This window comes from Pezoporus occidentalis, unplaced genomic scaffold (assembly GCF_034315485.1).
Source record: "Pezoporus occidentalis ecotype Australia unplaced genomic scaffold, CSIRO_AGI_Poc_V1 ctg77, whole genome shotgun sequence".
In the NCBI taxonomy this organism is placed as follows: Eukaryota; Metazoa; Chordata; class Aves; order Psittaciformes; family Psittacidae; genus Pezoporus; species Pezoporus occidentalis.
In genome coordinates this window covers 2,932,453-2,947,047 of record NW_026916126.1, presented here as the reverse complement: position 1 = coordinate 2,947,047, position 14,595 = coordinate 2,932,453, and the positions used below count along the sequence as shown (strand labels likewise).

Sequence of the window (14,595 nt, the reverse complement as noted above, 5' to 3'; positions counted from 1 at the left end):
CTTTATAGTGCTGACTTGGGCACTGTGGAAACACGACCTCTTCCCAGTGAGCTCCTCCCAGCATTATCTCGTGGTAGGATCACAGCAGAGCTCAGCCTGTCCCAGGTGCATTATCTGAGGGGGCACGACATGACTTTCAGTGCTGGCTGGGAGAGGATGCCTCCAGCATGAAGTGGCAGCCATGCTTTTTACCATGGGTGGTAACTGTCCTCTGCCCTGGTTAGTGGGCTGGGAGTACCTTTCCCAAAGGAGAATAATGTACTTCGTTGCCTTTGGGTTTGTGAGTGGGCTTTTCATAATCAGTTTTTCAACTCTGTTGTCTGCTACCTATATGGGGGTAGGTAACAGACAACATGGGGGCGGGGGGGTGACAAGTCAAGACTTGGTCTCCTTGGCCCCCCAGACAATTTCTGCTGCAGGCTGTAGAGTGATACCCCTTAAAGGCTTATAAAGGCATTTCAGTTCAGTGTCACTGTGGCCTGGTGAACATCAGTGAGCAGTATAAGTGAGGCATAAGTATCAGTGCGTGCATAAGTGAGGAGGCAAGCTGTGGGATGCTGTACACAGTTCAGACTATGGAGGACACAGGAGGTGTGGGGGAGCTCCTACATGTCTGAGGCTAAGAGAGGAGTGAGGGAAGCCCTGTGGAGACAGGATGAAGGGTAAAGGGTGTGGGGTGAACTGTAGGAGAAAGCACGCTGTGGGAGAAGTGAGCTTACAGCCAAAAGGGTAGCTGCAATCACGACTGTCTTATTCACATATGCATGGCATGTGTGTGTTTGTGCTTGTGGCGTATCCCCAAAAGCAAAATTATTCTTCCAGAAGAAGAATCCCCCAAATCCTCTCTCTCTCCACTGAGGCAGCCAGCAATCCTTCAGGAGGAAACAGAAAAGGTGGGATGATTTTCTTGCCCAGAGCTGTAAGAAGGGTTGAGAAATGAAGACCTGCAGTCACACAGGGACATTTTTGTCAGAGGTACTTATAGCAGTCACTGCTGCCTGTCACTGAACTATTTTCCCCTTTGCTCTCTGGATCATATTAAATATGCTTGGGCTGCATCATCTGCCTTGACAGACAGCATTGGAAACACTTTGGAGCATGCAGGGATTGCCTGGAGCTCTCAGAAGTCAGCCCTTTGATAAAGTTCAACCCCCCCGCTGTTTTCCAGGCGACCCAGCTACCTCCACCCTCACACAGGAGCTGTGTCTCTCCCCAAGGCAGCACAGCAAAGCCACCCCCTGGGTACCCCAGGCCACTGAGGCACATGTCTGCTGAGGGAATGACACAAACGGGTCACAGCAGGGGGATGCCCTCTGATGGATCCTGGCAGTAATCATGGCTGTAAAGGGGTCCTGGCTCAGCCGCTGGAAAAAAGGGTGTTACCAGGGAAAGTTCCTCTGTACCTTGGGGAATAATTGCTAAAGCTAACAGGGAGTAAATGGCATCTTAAAATGTACCTCTTCCACCATGAGAAACAGTGGCAGTCACAGCCTGGTCAGAGGGAGAAATAAGTGAATCCCAGCATCCCTGGGATGAACTAGAGAGAGTGAGGGGAGAGGAGAAATGGGGAGAAGGTAATCAGACAGCCTCTACGCTGTTCCACTCTCCTTTTTGCAGCTATGTGGCAGTGCCATTCACTAGAAAACATGGATTGATGGCATTTCCCTGCTGCATGCTCCCCAGGGAGTCAGTGCAGTTCTCTGTGAGACCTCGTATTTCTCAACTGGCTTCTCCCCGCTCCTGCACTCGCACACACCAAGGGCTGAGGCAATGGAGCGACCAAACGCTCGCTCTGCCGGTGTTTTCTACCCTGGCCGCAGGCTGACCCCTGAGGTTATCTGACAAGCCTGTCGTCAGACATCAGCAGGAGCAAGGACTGGCACGAAAGCAGCTCTGCAATACGGGAAGTCATTGTGTCTGTGCATCTTGCCCAGCAAAGGTGCAGAAGGTAGCCCTGGCACATATGGTGTTTCAAAGGCATGTGCAGTTTTGGTGCTGCCTCACAGCCTAAGAGTCATCACTGCCATAAAACCACCGACAGCAGCAGGGTGTTTGCTTCACCTGAGCTCTGCCACATCACCTCACCTCGCCTGTGAAGAGCAGCTTTATTCTGCTCTTGGGAGGCACAATTTTCTTCTGGATCAGCAGTTTCCTGGGCAAGGTTGATTTATGCTGACCCTGGCCATGCATGGTGGAGCGTGGATGCTATCAGGTCTGGAGAGCTCTGTCACTATTTTGACATCCTCGCTTTGATGCAGAGCACAGCAAGAGCTTTGGCCGCAGTGATTTTGCATCAAGGCTGAGTCACTAGCTATGGACCCAGCCATGTGATCTGGACACAGCAAGCCATGGCAAAATGTCACATAGGACATTTCATAGTAGGTAGAAGGGTCGTCCTCCTTGGGCACTTGCCAAACTGAGGCTGCCCCAGGCAGAATGAGCACTTGGGTGCTAGTTTTGAAGGTGGGCAACGGTCCCACAGAAGGGAAACCATATCCAAGGGCATTGACTGCAGCAGCAAACAGCACAAATACAGCAGGGAAAAAGGTTCGAGCCATCAGCTCCCTTCTAACACACTTGAGGGTGAACAGCCCCTAGAGGAAGAGGAGGGTGCCCTTCATAGCACTCCCGATCCCCACAGCTCCCGCCACTTTGTGAGTAGGTAGAGATGCTATTCCACTTGGTGCCACCTCCAGGAGCCGCTGGGTCCCAGTAGAGCCCAGCAGTGGCTGCAGCCACCAGCCCTGTGGTGCAGCATGACCACCCCCATGGGTAACAACCTCGGCACTAGGGTCCCACATGGTTTGGTGTGGCCACTGAGGCTGCTGGAACATGAAATCTCAGTCCTGATGGCAGGCTTCCCATTTCAACATTTTTTCTTTCTTCCTTGAAAAAAGGCAAATGGGGAAGCGAGGCTGGGGGAGGAGGCAGGAGGAGCTTGAACCAGTGGGTTCTGGTTTTGCTCAGGCTTCTGAGAAATGCTTGTTTGGGAATGGTGCATTTTAAAATGTCCTACTTGGATGGAAAACGCCTTATCAGTAATAATAGTTCACCTTCTTCTCACCTGAGACGCCTAAGAAATTTCACTTGGCTTCCTTTCATGAAGCTGATGGACGGCCCCATTCCAGCCCTGTGGCAGCGTGCTGGCTGCACTGTCTGCTGTCACAGGCACTGCCTGGGGGGCACGGGCTCACTCCTCAGCACCCTGGGACAGCAGCTGGGGTCCCTGCAGGTGGTGCTGCTTCCTCGCTGGGCAGCACAGGACATGGGTGCTGCCAGAGGCACAGGACAGCATAGAGATCACTGCTGCCACCAGCTTGCCATCTGGCTGGAGCACAGAGGGGTTTAAAGGCCAGTGACATTTCCGTTGATCATAGTCACCACAGTCTGCTCCATCTCTGTCTCCATCTTCATCTCCATCATCTCCATCTTCATCTCCATGGCAAGTCCCTTCCTTCCTCCAAGGAACACAGCCATGCCCCCTGCTTCCTTTCAGTGCCATCCCGGGGGCATGTGCTTGTAAACTGAATGCCCTCTCTCATCAGTGCAAAACAACCACAGTCTTGTGGTTGTCTGTCCTCAGCTTGCCTGTGGTCCCTCTCTCACAGCTCTGTCTGGAAGGTCTCAAAGAAAGCTCCAGCTCGTGGTGGGCAGCACAGCCATGTCTTCTAGCTGTGAACCATCACATCAGCAGGTCACCCAGATGGGGAGCAGGACCAGCCAGGCTTGGGAAAGGTCTTATTCATGTGTGAAACTGTGGCACGGACCCTGCTGATGGGAATAATAAAGGACTTTCTACAATTACCCCACATGTTTCAGAAGCCAGGATTTCAAAGCAGCAGTTGAGCCCTAATTGATTAAATGCTCACCGCATTCCCGGGACTGAGCCTCTGCCCCTCGTATAAATGGGAATAAATCACAGGCAATTAGAGATTTGCCTGACGTGTCTCTGTACACTAGCAGTGTCTGGACTCAGACTCCTCTGGCCTTGTTGGTCATTAGACCAACACATCCTCTGTCCTCTCTGGGTGGCATCCCAACAGCCCTGCCAGGATGGAAAAAGCAAAATAATCTGACTTCACATTTATCTAGGAACAGGTTTCCCACAGTTCCTTCACTCTTTTTGTTTTGATTCTGAGATTTTGCTTTCCTGAAAAGTTAAAATAAATCTCAAACTGCAACTGTGGAGATTTTTGTGCTTGTTGCTGGATGATCATAGAATCATAGAATCATAGAATAGTTAGGGTTGGAAAGGACCTTAAGATCATCTAGTTCTAACCCTCCTGCCATGGGCAGGGACACCTTACACTAAACCATATCACCCAAGGCCTTGTCCACCCTGGTCTTGAACGCTGCCAGAGAGAGGGCAACCTATTCTAGTGCCTCACCACCCTTACAGTAAAGAATTTCCTCCTTATATCCAATCTAAACTTCCCCTGTTTAACCCATTACCCCTTGAGTCACACATCCTTTAGGCCACCTTCAGATGCAGCCCTCCAAGCAGCCTTCTCTTCTCCAGGACACAGTTGGCTTTCATCCTGGACTTGCTTCCATGTCCTTTTTATGTTGAGGACACACACACACAATAAGGTGAGGTCTCACAAGAGCAGAGCAGAGGGGCAGGATCATCCTTTGCTGGTCACGCTTTTCAGCCCAGGATACAGTTGGCTTATCTGGGCTGCAAGCGCACACTGAAGCCGGCTCATGTTCATTTTCTCATCAACCAACACTCCCAAGTCCTTCTCCACAGGGCTGCTCTGAATCTCTCCTCTGCCCAACCTGTAGCTGTGCCTGGGATTGCTCCCACCCAGGTGTAGGACCTTGCACTTGGCATGGTTAAACTTCATGAGGTTGGCATCAGCCCACCTCACAAGCGTGTCAAGGTCCCTCTGGATGGCATTCCTTCCCTCCAGCGTATCAACAGAACCACACAGCTTGGTGTCATCGGCAAACTTGCTGAGGGCGCACTCAATCCCACTGTCCATGTCAGCGACGAAGATGTTGAACAAGACCGGTCCCAACACCAATCCCTGAGGGACACCACTCGTTACTGGTCTCCAGCTGGACATTGAGCCATTGACCACAACTCTTTGTGTGCGGCCATCCAGCCAGTTCTTTATCCACCAAGTGGTCCATCAATCAAATTGATGTCTCTCCAATTTAGAGACAAGGATGTTGTGTGGGACAGTGTCAAATGCTTTGCACAAGTCCAGGTAGATGACATCAACTGCTCTACCCCTGTCCATCAGTTCCATAGCCCCATGATAGAAGGCCACCAAATTGGTCAGGCAGGATTTCCCCTTAGTGAAGCCATGCTGGCTGTCACCAAGCACCTTGTTGTTTTTCATGTGCCTTAGCATGCCTTCCAGGAGAATCTGTTCCAGGATTTTGCCAGGCACAGAGGTGAGACTGACTGGGCTGTAATTCCCTGGGTCATCCATTTTCCCCTTCTTGAAAATGGGGGTTATATTTCCCTTTTTCCAGTCATCGGGAACTTCACCTGACTGCCATGATTTCTCAAATATGATGGCCAGTGGCTTCGCAACTTCATTTCCCAGCTCCTTTGGGACCCGCAGATTGATCTCATCAGGACCCATGGACTTGTGCATGTTCAGATTTTTAAGATGGTCTCGAACCAGTTCGTCTCCTACAGTGGGTCCAAGGTCTTCATTCTCACAGTCCCTGTGTCTGCCTTCCAAGACTTGGGTGGTGTGGTCAGAGCCTTTGGCAGTGAAGACTGAGGCAAAGAAGTCATTCAGAACCTCAGCCTTCTCCAAATCCTGTGTAGCCAGTTCTCCTGAGAGCTTCCTGAGGGGGCCTACATTTTCCCTTGTCTGTTTTTTATTTGCTATGTACCTGTAGAATCCCTTCCTGTTATCCTTAACATCCCCAGCCGAGTTTAATTCTAGCTGGGCCTTAGCTTTCCTATTGTTTGAGGGAAACACATTAAAAGTAGTGCAGAGCATTTATTGCAGAGCCAGGCTGACTGAACGAGGCTGATCAAATATTTTAAACTCAGTGTGACATTTATGCATTGCAGAAAGCAGTTGTGGTGTCTCTGAGCTTGTGACCACTGTTTCTTTTCCTTCTGGACAGGAACCCTTACAGCCTTTCTCACCAGCCCTTTTCTTTGCTATGACTTCCATCCTGTTTACTCTGCTCTCCCGAGGTGCAGGAGGACCTGGGGCATTTCCCACCCCACGCTCCCCACTGGTATCTGACCATCTTTTTTTCCCATATCAGCAGTACTAAAGGCGACTCTCAGTCAGTCTCAGTGTCTAACAAGTACTGAATCACATCTCAGTTGTCCCTGTGTCCAGCCCATAATTTGGGAACAGTGAAGAAACTTTTGTTCTTTCACACTTTCTTTCCCTTTAAAGTCACTCTAAAGCAAATGCCACTTTCTTGAAGAACGTGGTGTTTTTTAAAAGCTTAAAATTGTTTTCTCTTTATCTTTCTTCCCTTTGCTGTTCAGTACAATCACAAGTGACTGGAGTGACATTAATGGAATTTAAACAGGGTCCTGACTTTCTCCAGAAGGTCTAAACCAGCACTTAGTGTCTATCTCACCATGTGTTAGTGTGGTTTGAAAAATCCTTCCCATTTGATGGTTGGGATGGTCCCATTTGGAAGGCTCTTTCCAAGAAAGCCCAGAAAAAGCACTCTCTTTGCAGGAAAATGGATGTTTCCAGGTAAATGCAGCCCTTCCCTCCAGACTGGCTATTTTAAAGTTATGCCGTAACCACCCAGAGAATTCCTTCAGCTTCACACAAACTGTTGGTTTATAAAACCCTGAACTTTGCTTTTACTTGCTGTCTATTTGTTTGAGAATATCTTGATCTGCTACTCTGATGGTGTGGGATGGAAGTGCTTGACATGTGGAAAAGCTGGGAGGTAGGGACTGCACTCTGAAATCTGTGCAGTGACTGACATTACCCCATGTGGTCAGCTCCAGGAAAGGCAAAGCACCATCGTGTACAAAACCTCATGGTGGGATCATGGCCATCTAGCACTGAAGCCCAACTTTAAATGCTTTTCATGGACAAAAGGATTCAATTAAGCCCATAGTGAGCTAAACATACGCCAGGTTAGCACTTCGTTTTGCAGTACTACAAACCTTTCAGACAGAGAGAACTGTTCCCACTTGTTTCATGTGAACATGTAGCCTTTAAATTGTATTGAGCTGTATTTCCACTCTAATCAAAGTTATCTTATAACCAAATGGTATCCTAAAAGCTGATAAAGCAGCATTCCTGACCACTGCACACATTTTTTGAATGTCTCAGTGCTAGGATTTCATTCCTTACAGTCAGCAGAAAAACCTCCAGTGACTCATAAGGGCTAGGAATCCTTAGGAAAATAATCCATGCTGGAAAACCAGCACTTCCCCCCATTATCTTTGCTGGCTGACAGTGGGGGTGAGAGCAGTATGGCAGACAAGGCTGCATGGGGACTTCTCCTAGCCCAGCGGGTCAGGATACTTTTCAGAGTAAGGAGGGTACCCACAGCCCCTTCTGCCCTGCCAGTGCTGCCCAGCACAGACATGCTGACAGCAGCCATCACTATCAGTGTCAGAGAAAAAATCTGGACAAGAGCTCAAAGAAAGCCCATGTGTGACAGTTCTTCTTCAAAACCATTAACAGGTGGCTTCCCTGGGTCATGTAGCACAATTTACCACACCTTGCATAGCACTGATGTAGAGGCAGTAGCAGAGAGGGTCAGAGATGTGACCCAATGGAGATGTGCTCCCTGGGACCAGGTATTTGCACCCCCAATCTGTTGATGGGTTCATGGTTGATCTTCAGTCTGTGTTTTCCTGCAACTCCTTTGCATTGCTGCCTCCTCAGAACAGCCAGCTCTTCCCATGGCTGCTGCTTCATTCCTGAGGATGGGATAAGAGGAAGTGGGATGGGATGGGGTTGGACAGGAGTTGACCATGCAGAGGGAGACAGCCCAAGGTGTGAGTGGCACTGCTGTCTTGCAAGGCTGAGTGACCACATCTGGATGGCAGCTCCCCAGAGGAGCCCATCACAGGGAAACCTTCTCCTCTGGTGCTGGGATGTATGAAGCTGAACTCAAAATGCTGAGGGGGGTCCTCTTCCTGGGGGAAAAAGATCAGGGAAGCTTGTGGCAGTAGGACCTGAGCACTGAGAAGATGCCAGCATGGCAGATGGAATGAAGCTGTCATTAGAGGGGGGAGCTGCACCCAGATCACTCTACTGTGTTGCTTCCCAGTGTGGGCCTACCTGCAAGGGGTCAGTGGGGCTCTCCTCTCCATCCATAGGCTGCATTTCCCTCAGGTCTAGCCATTTAGCTGCAAGCATGCCTTGGTCTTTCTAAGACGGAGGAAATCTCCCTCGAAACCAAGTGGCTTCTCTGGCTGCAGCTTTATCTCCTTCCTGTTTGCTGCTGAAGTCCCTGAAAGGGCTGTTTGTTCCCACCGTCACAGCACCCAGTGCCTCTCAGGGATGTTAGGTCACCTTCCGCCACCCTGGGACTCTGGCACTGCTGCCTCTCCTCCCCTCTTGCTCTGCACTCACTCTGTGCTGAGCACAGCAGGTCCCCTCAACACCCAGCAGTGTCAGTGCCCTACCCAGCTGCACGGCTGCCCCTTCCCTCCACTGCCATCCCATTCCCTTTCCCTTCTACATTTTATCAAGCTCCTTATCCTGACATTTAGAACTCTGGGCTGAGCAGCCTCTGCCCACAACTCAGCTCAGCCTTCCTCCTTCTCTTCCCCACCTCATGGGATCAACGCAGGCTCATCTCTTTTTTCACTCTCCCACCTCTGGCTCTTGTTCCCACCTCCCACTTTTCCACCTCTCCAGGCTGCTCACCCACAGTGCAACCTGCCCATCTTCATCACCACGCTGCCCCGGAGCTGGCTTCCTTCGGCTTGCATTTCACCTATGCTCTCTGCTCAATATTGCTTGTTCCTCTTTTGGGCCTTAAGACACAAATATCTCCCCACCCAGGCAGCCTGTGCTGCTGGTCAGATTTCCTTGTGAGCTGTGTGAGCAATGTTATTTATGTGCTGGGCAAATACACTGACCCAAAGGGAAAGAGCAGACAGTTCCTGTGAAAATGCTTTCTGTGCTCAGTTCTTGTATTATTGCTTTTCTATGACTTTTTTTTTTTTTGTCTATTATTCTCACCAGTTTAATGCTTGATTTTTACTTTGAAATGCACAGGCACAGCACACCCTCCCCTCTGAGTGCGAGGTGGTTATGGTGTTGCAATACAATCACAGAAAACTACCCCTATATAGAGTAAGATGTGCTGAAAGCTTCAAGGGTCACAGTCACAAATCCTGCTCACCTCCTTCTCTCTTGTTTGCTCTCTAGCTAAGGTGTGTTGAGCACTGACATGCCCCACTCACTTCCTGCTGGGGGTACTGTTTGTTTTGTCCTTCTGGCAGCAATATAGAGCTGTAAGTTTTGTAAGGTATGGAGCCCCTTGTCTGACCCACAGCAAACACCCTCAGAGGCCTGTTCCCCTCCTGCTGTGGTTGCTCTCGCAGAAGTGGCAGGATGCATGTGGATGCTGGTGCCTCCATGCCCGGGGCTGAGGGCTGTCGCACAGGATGTGGGCAATGCAAAGCCAACTTTTTCACCCCTTGAGGGAAACCCATGTCTCCAGCCTCCTCCACAGCATCCTGACCGTGTCTCTGTGCTCTCTGGGGGTGAGTTGCTCTCAGTCCCTTGTGCTGGAGTTGTTCTGCTTTCCACAGGCTCCCACTTTCCACAGGCTCTTTACATAGCTTGGAGACAAAGAGAGGATGACCTGGGAGTTAAGAAACTTCCTTGTCTGGTGGGACATCCCACTCCCACCATTTGGTCTGAAAGAGGCAGATGGGTTTCCCACAGCTCAGCTTCATGCCCTGACCACAGAATGCTGCTGCAGGGTCCCAATGGCACTGAGATCCCTGCTTAAATGTCATCTGCTGAGCAGGAACAGTGTGCTCCACGGCTGATTGGAACCATGCGTCTTGCAAATAAGCTATAAGCCAGATGAGAAATCCTGCTTTAATAAAGTTGTAGCTTAGAGACAAGCAATAGCAGATATACAATCTTGTAAGTCCCTGATGTAGAGTAGCTCCCCACAGTCCCCGGGTGAGCAAGAGGATTCTCGCACCTTCTCATTTAACAGTTATAAAGCAGAGGAGAATTTAGCTTAATCTCCATCCTTGGGGTGCCTCCTTGAATCACTGTGACTTGGCCAGCACTGACCATAGAGTCATTAAACCACTGACTTGTGCAGGTCAGGCAGGAGCTTGGATGACATATGGTCCCAGCCCCTGCTCAAAGCACAGCCAACATAGAACAAGTGACTCAGGGACTCATCCAGCTGAGCTCTAAGTATCCCCAAGGCTGCAGATTACACAGCGTCTCTGGTCAGCCTGGTACAGTGCTTGACCACCCTCACAGGGAAAGACATTTTTCTAGTACCCAACCCGAATTTCCCTCTTGCAACCCATTTCTGTTGCCTCTTGTCCTGTCCCTGTGCATCCCCCAGCACACCCCCAGCTCACGCCCAGAGAACTCCAGTTCCTTGGCTTGTGCTTTTTAAATTCTGGCCACTGAAAATGCTAGCTGTTAATGTGGTATTTGCAAAGAGCCAAGGATGTGCTTAACTCTTTGCCTAGGAGACACAATCCATGGCACGGGAAGTTTCTGGTCTGAAGGGCAGATTAAATGCATGAGGGACTGAATGCCCAACCCACCTGTCTGACGTGTCCAACTCATTAGCAAAGCTTGCATGCTATAGACAGCTGGCCATTTCATGTGCCAACTCCCCAGACAGGGCTACACAGTCCTCTAGAAGCATTGCATTAGCCCTGCTGCATTTTATTGCTCAGCAGTGTTTGGATGTTATTAACACATATGTACAAGAATATTTTGGGCTGCAGCTGGGTCACTGGATTCCTGAGGACCTATTGAAAACATTGCAGTGCTGTTCAGTGCAGCGGTGAAAGGACTGAGCCCTGCAGAGTGGTGTCAAAAAGAAAGATATTGGGCTTTTGGCACGGAGGAAATGGGAGCAGAAGGATCAAAGGCTGTGACTAATGATGCAAGCCACATATCCAAAGGGTACTTCTACCCCTGCAAACACAGGCAATGCAATAAGCCTGGCGTGGTGTTCAGAACAGACACATCTTCACAGAAAAAGGGAAAATAAAGGATGACAGACTCAAAATTACAGTCCTACTAGGATCTCTGTTTGCTCTGTTTGCTCAGAGCTGCGCAAAATCTTCATAGCTTGGACCCCAGCTAACAGCAAGATTGTCTTGGAATTACCTCTCCTGTGACTCATAGTGTTTCTGAAGGATGCCTTGACTATAATGCCACTTCTGCCTGAGAACAATTATTAGGAAAGCATTCATTTTCACTGTTCAACACAATGTAGACATTAAAAATGCCTCATATGCAGGAGCGGGGACGTCAGAATTGTTTGTCCTGGGCCTGTTGAATTAGTGTGTATGCTCACTGGGCTGTGCATCAGATCCCAAGGGCCAGATCCTGAAAACTCACATCCTGCTAGTCAAAATATCCCCAGCCTACAGACCAGCCCTGTGCAGCACTTGTTCACTCATTTTTCCACTGTGCAGGGTTAGGCCCCTTCTGAGCAAACTTGTGTTGGAGACAGCTGGTTGGAGCAGCTCAAACAGACCCACAGAATGAGCTAGCAGTTAGGCAGCATAGACAAGCAGGTCTGTGTGCCCTCCTTCACTTACTAATGCAGGTTACCATAAGTAACTATCTGTGGCTCATTTACTGCATCGGGCTCCTCCACGCAACCTAGGACTGAGGGGCTTGTTCCTTCTGCAAAGACAGTATGTCAGAGAAATCTTCATCGTGAATCAGTCTCCTTCATGACTTACTCCTTCATGGTGTGGAGGAAAAAGGATGTTCCTACTCACAGATCTCTTGTTGATTTCTTGATAGGTTGGTCTCTTGAGTCAACAGGACCCTTGATCTTGGGGTTGATGGTAGGAGCCGAGAGTCAAATACCTTCCTTTACTTGCATTTGCTCAAACTCTCTAGTCATTGAAACAGAAGTTCAGCCTGTTTGCAGCTTCATATGTCACTGCTGTTTACTGATCTGGCAAATGCATCTTTGTGCTGACACAACTGTTTGATAAAAAGGGTCTTTCCCCAGGAGCGAGTAGAGGAGGAAGGTGAATGCTGGATCACAGCCGTTAGAGAGAAGAAAATGCCTATGATGCAAAGGCTTCCTTTTTTTTTTTCCCCCTTTTCTTGTTAATTAAAGTCAAACCTTAATGCTGGTCACTGAGCAGAAAATCTAACCTAGTGGGTGGGCAGTCAACCCTGCCAGACTCACCATGTCCACTCTGTGGGGTACCTGGAGCGCTACCAGAGCTCGTCCAAATCCTTTGTACACACTCATCCAAATTTTGCAGAGGCTTCATTTTTTTTTGCAGGGTGAATAATGAGGATGCACCGATCTACTGACTGTGTGGGGTTGCTTACGCAGAAAAGCACTGCAGCTTTGGAAACGGAAGACCACACCACCACAATCTGTCTTGTATTGGCAGCGTGCACCTTCTTCCATTACCTCTCAACATCAGGTGGTGCTGCAGCCAAAAGCTGATCTGCCTCAAAGCAGGCAGAATATCCTGCCTCTGTGCCAGGTGGTTACAGAGCAGGTAGGGGATTTCTTTTTCTTGCACTTGCGAATTCAAGACAGAGACATCAGAAGCATCTCACAGGAGGTTGTTAGGAAAAGAAGCAGCACTGCTATTATCCCCTATAAAAAACAGCTCTCAGCCCAGAAGAACAAGGAAGATGAGGTAATTATGGTTTTGGCACAGTTAACACTGGCTGAGGGCATTTTCAGTCAAGCCGGGACAGACAGTGTGCTGTTTCTTTCCAAGGCAGTTGAGACAACTGCACACGTTACAGGAATCCCTTCTCCCTTTCCAAAATACAGCTGTTAAACAGTGTGCATAAACACTAAGCAGCTGCTGGGGGCTGTCTGCAAGAACCTGCAGGGTGACTTTTAGATGGACAGGATGCAGTTGTCTTAGACTATTTTGGACCTGGAGCACACCAGTTATCCTGGCTCCAGAGCAAATGAAAGATTCGACAGCTGTGAGGGCTTTCAAGGATAATCAACTGCCACTGGGAACCACTGGGAGATGAAACAGAGCCATTTGGGAACCCTGGGAGCAACCCTTCCCCTTGGGCTGCCCCCAGGGCCAGGAAGGATGGAGGACAGGACACAAAGCAAGCCTGGCTTCTGTCTGGACATCCGGAGCTGGCTTTAAAAGCTGTGAAGGAGAGTGTGGAGTCCCTCCTGCCTCAGGCATGCACCTTGTATACTGCCCAAAGACCTCTAGTGTCAAGAGATCCAATAGTGGAAGGCAAGAGACCAGGGCTTTTCCTGGGAGAAGGAGGTGGCAAGGTATATAAACCTTCCCACACTTGACCTTGGCAGCAAGTAAATGGAGCCTGCAGAAGCAGCATGCAGCAAGGGAAGGGTCAAGGCTTGCGTGCCTGATTCTGTCCCTCCTCAGACTTTCCCATCTGGCAGGGGGATGGTTGGTACCCATGGTCTGAGAAGCAGTGGGTTTGAAGTGCCTGTTCAGTATTGCTGTTTCCTATCACTATGTTTCCACTGTCCTTTTTTCCCCAGGAGTGCTTGGCTGCTCCCTGCTCTGGCATATTCTTTGCTGTGTATTCAGCAGGAGTCCCCAGCTTTTTCATACTACTCTAGTGACAAAAAGTTGCTGTCATTACTCCAGGCCTTTTTTGCCTTGGGTTTATAAGGACAACTGTTTTATGACTCACTGAGCTTCTACTGTGTCCACTAATGGCTTTTATGTAAAACGATTCACCAACGAGACCGTAAAGGCCAGCAGCCTACGCAAGTGGTATTTCCGCAAAGTTTCCCTGTCCTTTCCAGTGACATTTGCCAGGGCAGCACAAAACTGCTGGTCCCTCTGTGTCAGGACGTGATGATGTGACCATGCAGTTGGCAAGAACATATCCTCTGAGAGCTCATTCCAAATGGAAATGTGAACCATCAAAATGTGGACATCCACCATACAAAGGGCATCTGCACCTGTCTCCTCATGGTTCACCCTCTGTCCTGGGTCACAGCAGTTTGCTAGGGGTAGGTAATGCCAAGCGTTGGGCGCGTTGCCTCCATGCATGCAGCTCAAGGTGATTTAGAGGAGATTCCTCCTCCAGATGCACACACACATTATACACACAATGGCAGGCCTCAGAGTGAAGCCCTGGGTAAAGAGAGCTGCTGGTGATTCCAGATGCAGCTTCCAGGTGGAGCAGTCTGTCTTACAGAATTCTTGTGGGTCCCTGACTCATTTGTCAGGAAAAGGCACACTTCCATCACCAGAAATAGTCCCTCTCCTTGCTAATTGTCTCTCTGATGGCTGGCATCAAATTTTTGCAGGTATCACTCTGCTCAGGAGCCTGTGACACCCCCCAGTCTGCAGTGCCAGTTCAGTATTGCTGTTTCCTATCACTATGTTTCCACCATCCAAGCTCCAGTGATAACCTCCTTCAATTCACCTTCAGGCATTCCCACATTTTCCTCATGATGTAGTGAGCA

The 14,595-nt window shown here is 49.5% G+C and overlaps 1 long non-coding RNA gene across 2 annotated transcripts in view; it reads left to right on the top strand.

Annotated features, from left to right (window-relative positions):
• Positions 1-14,595, top strand: part of LOC134155380 (uncharacterized) — a 67,306-nt gene that overhangs the window by 46,118 nt on the left and 6,593 nt on the right. The window contains exon 1 of one of the 2 annotated variants that reach the window (XR_009961528.1): positions 5-105. The exons of the other annotated variant lie outside the window; for it this stretch is intronic. This is a non-coding gene — a long non-coding RNA (uncharacterized LOC134155380). Of the gene's footprint in view, positions 1-4; positions 106-14,595 lie in introns of those variants that run through there. 2 annotated transcript variants of the gene reach the window in all.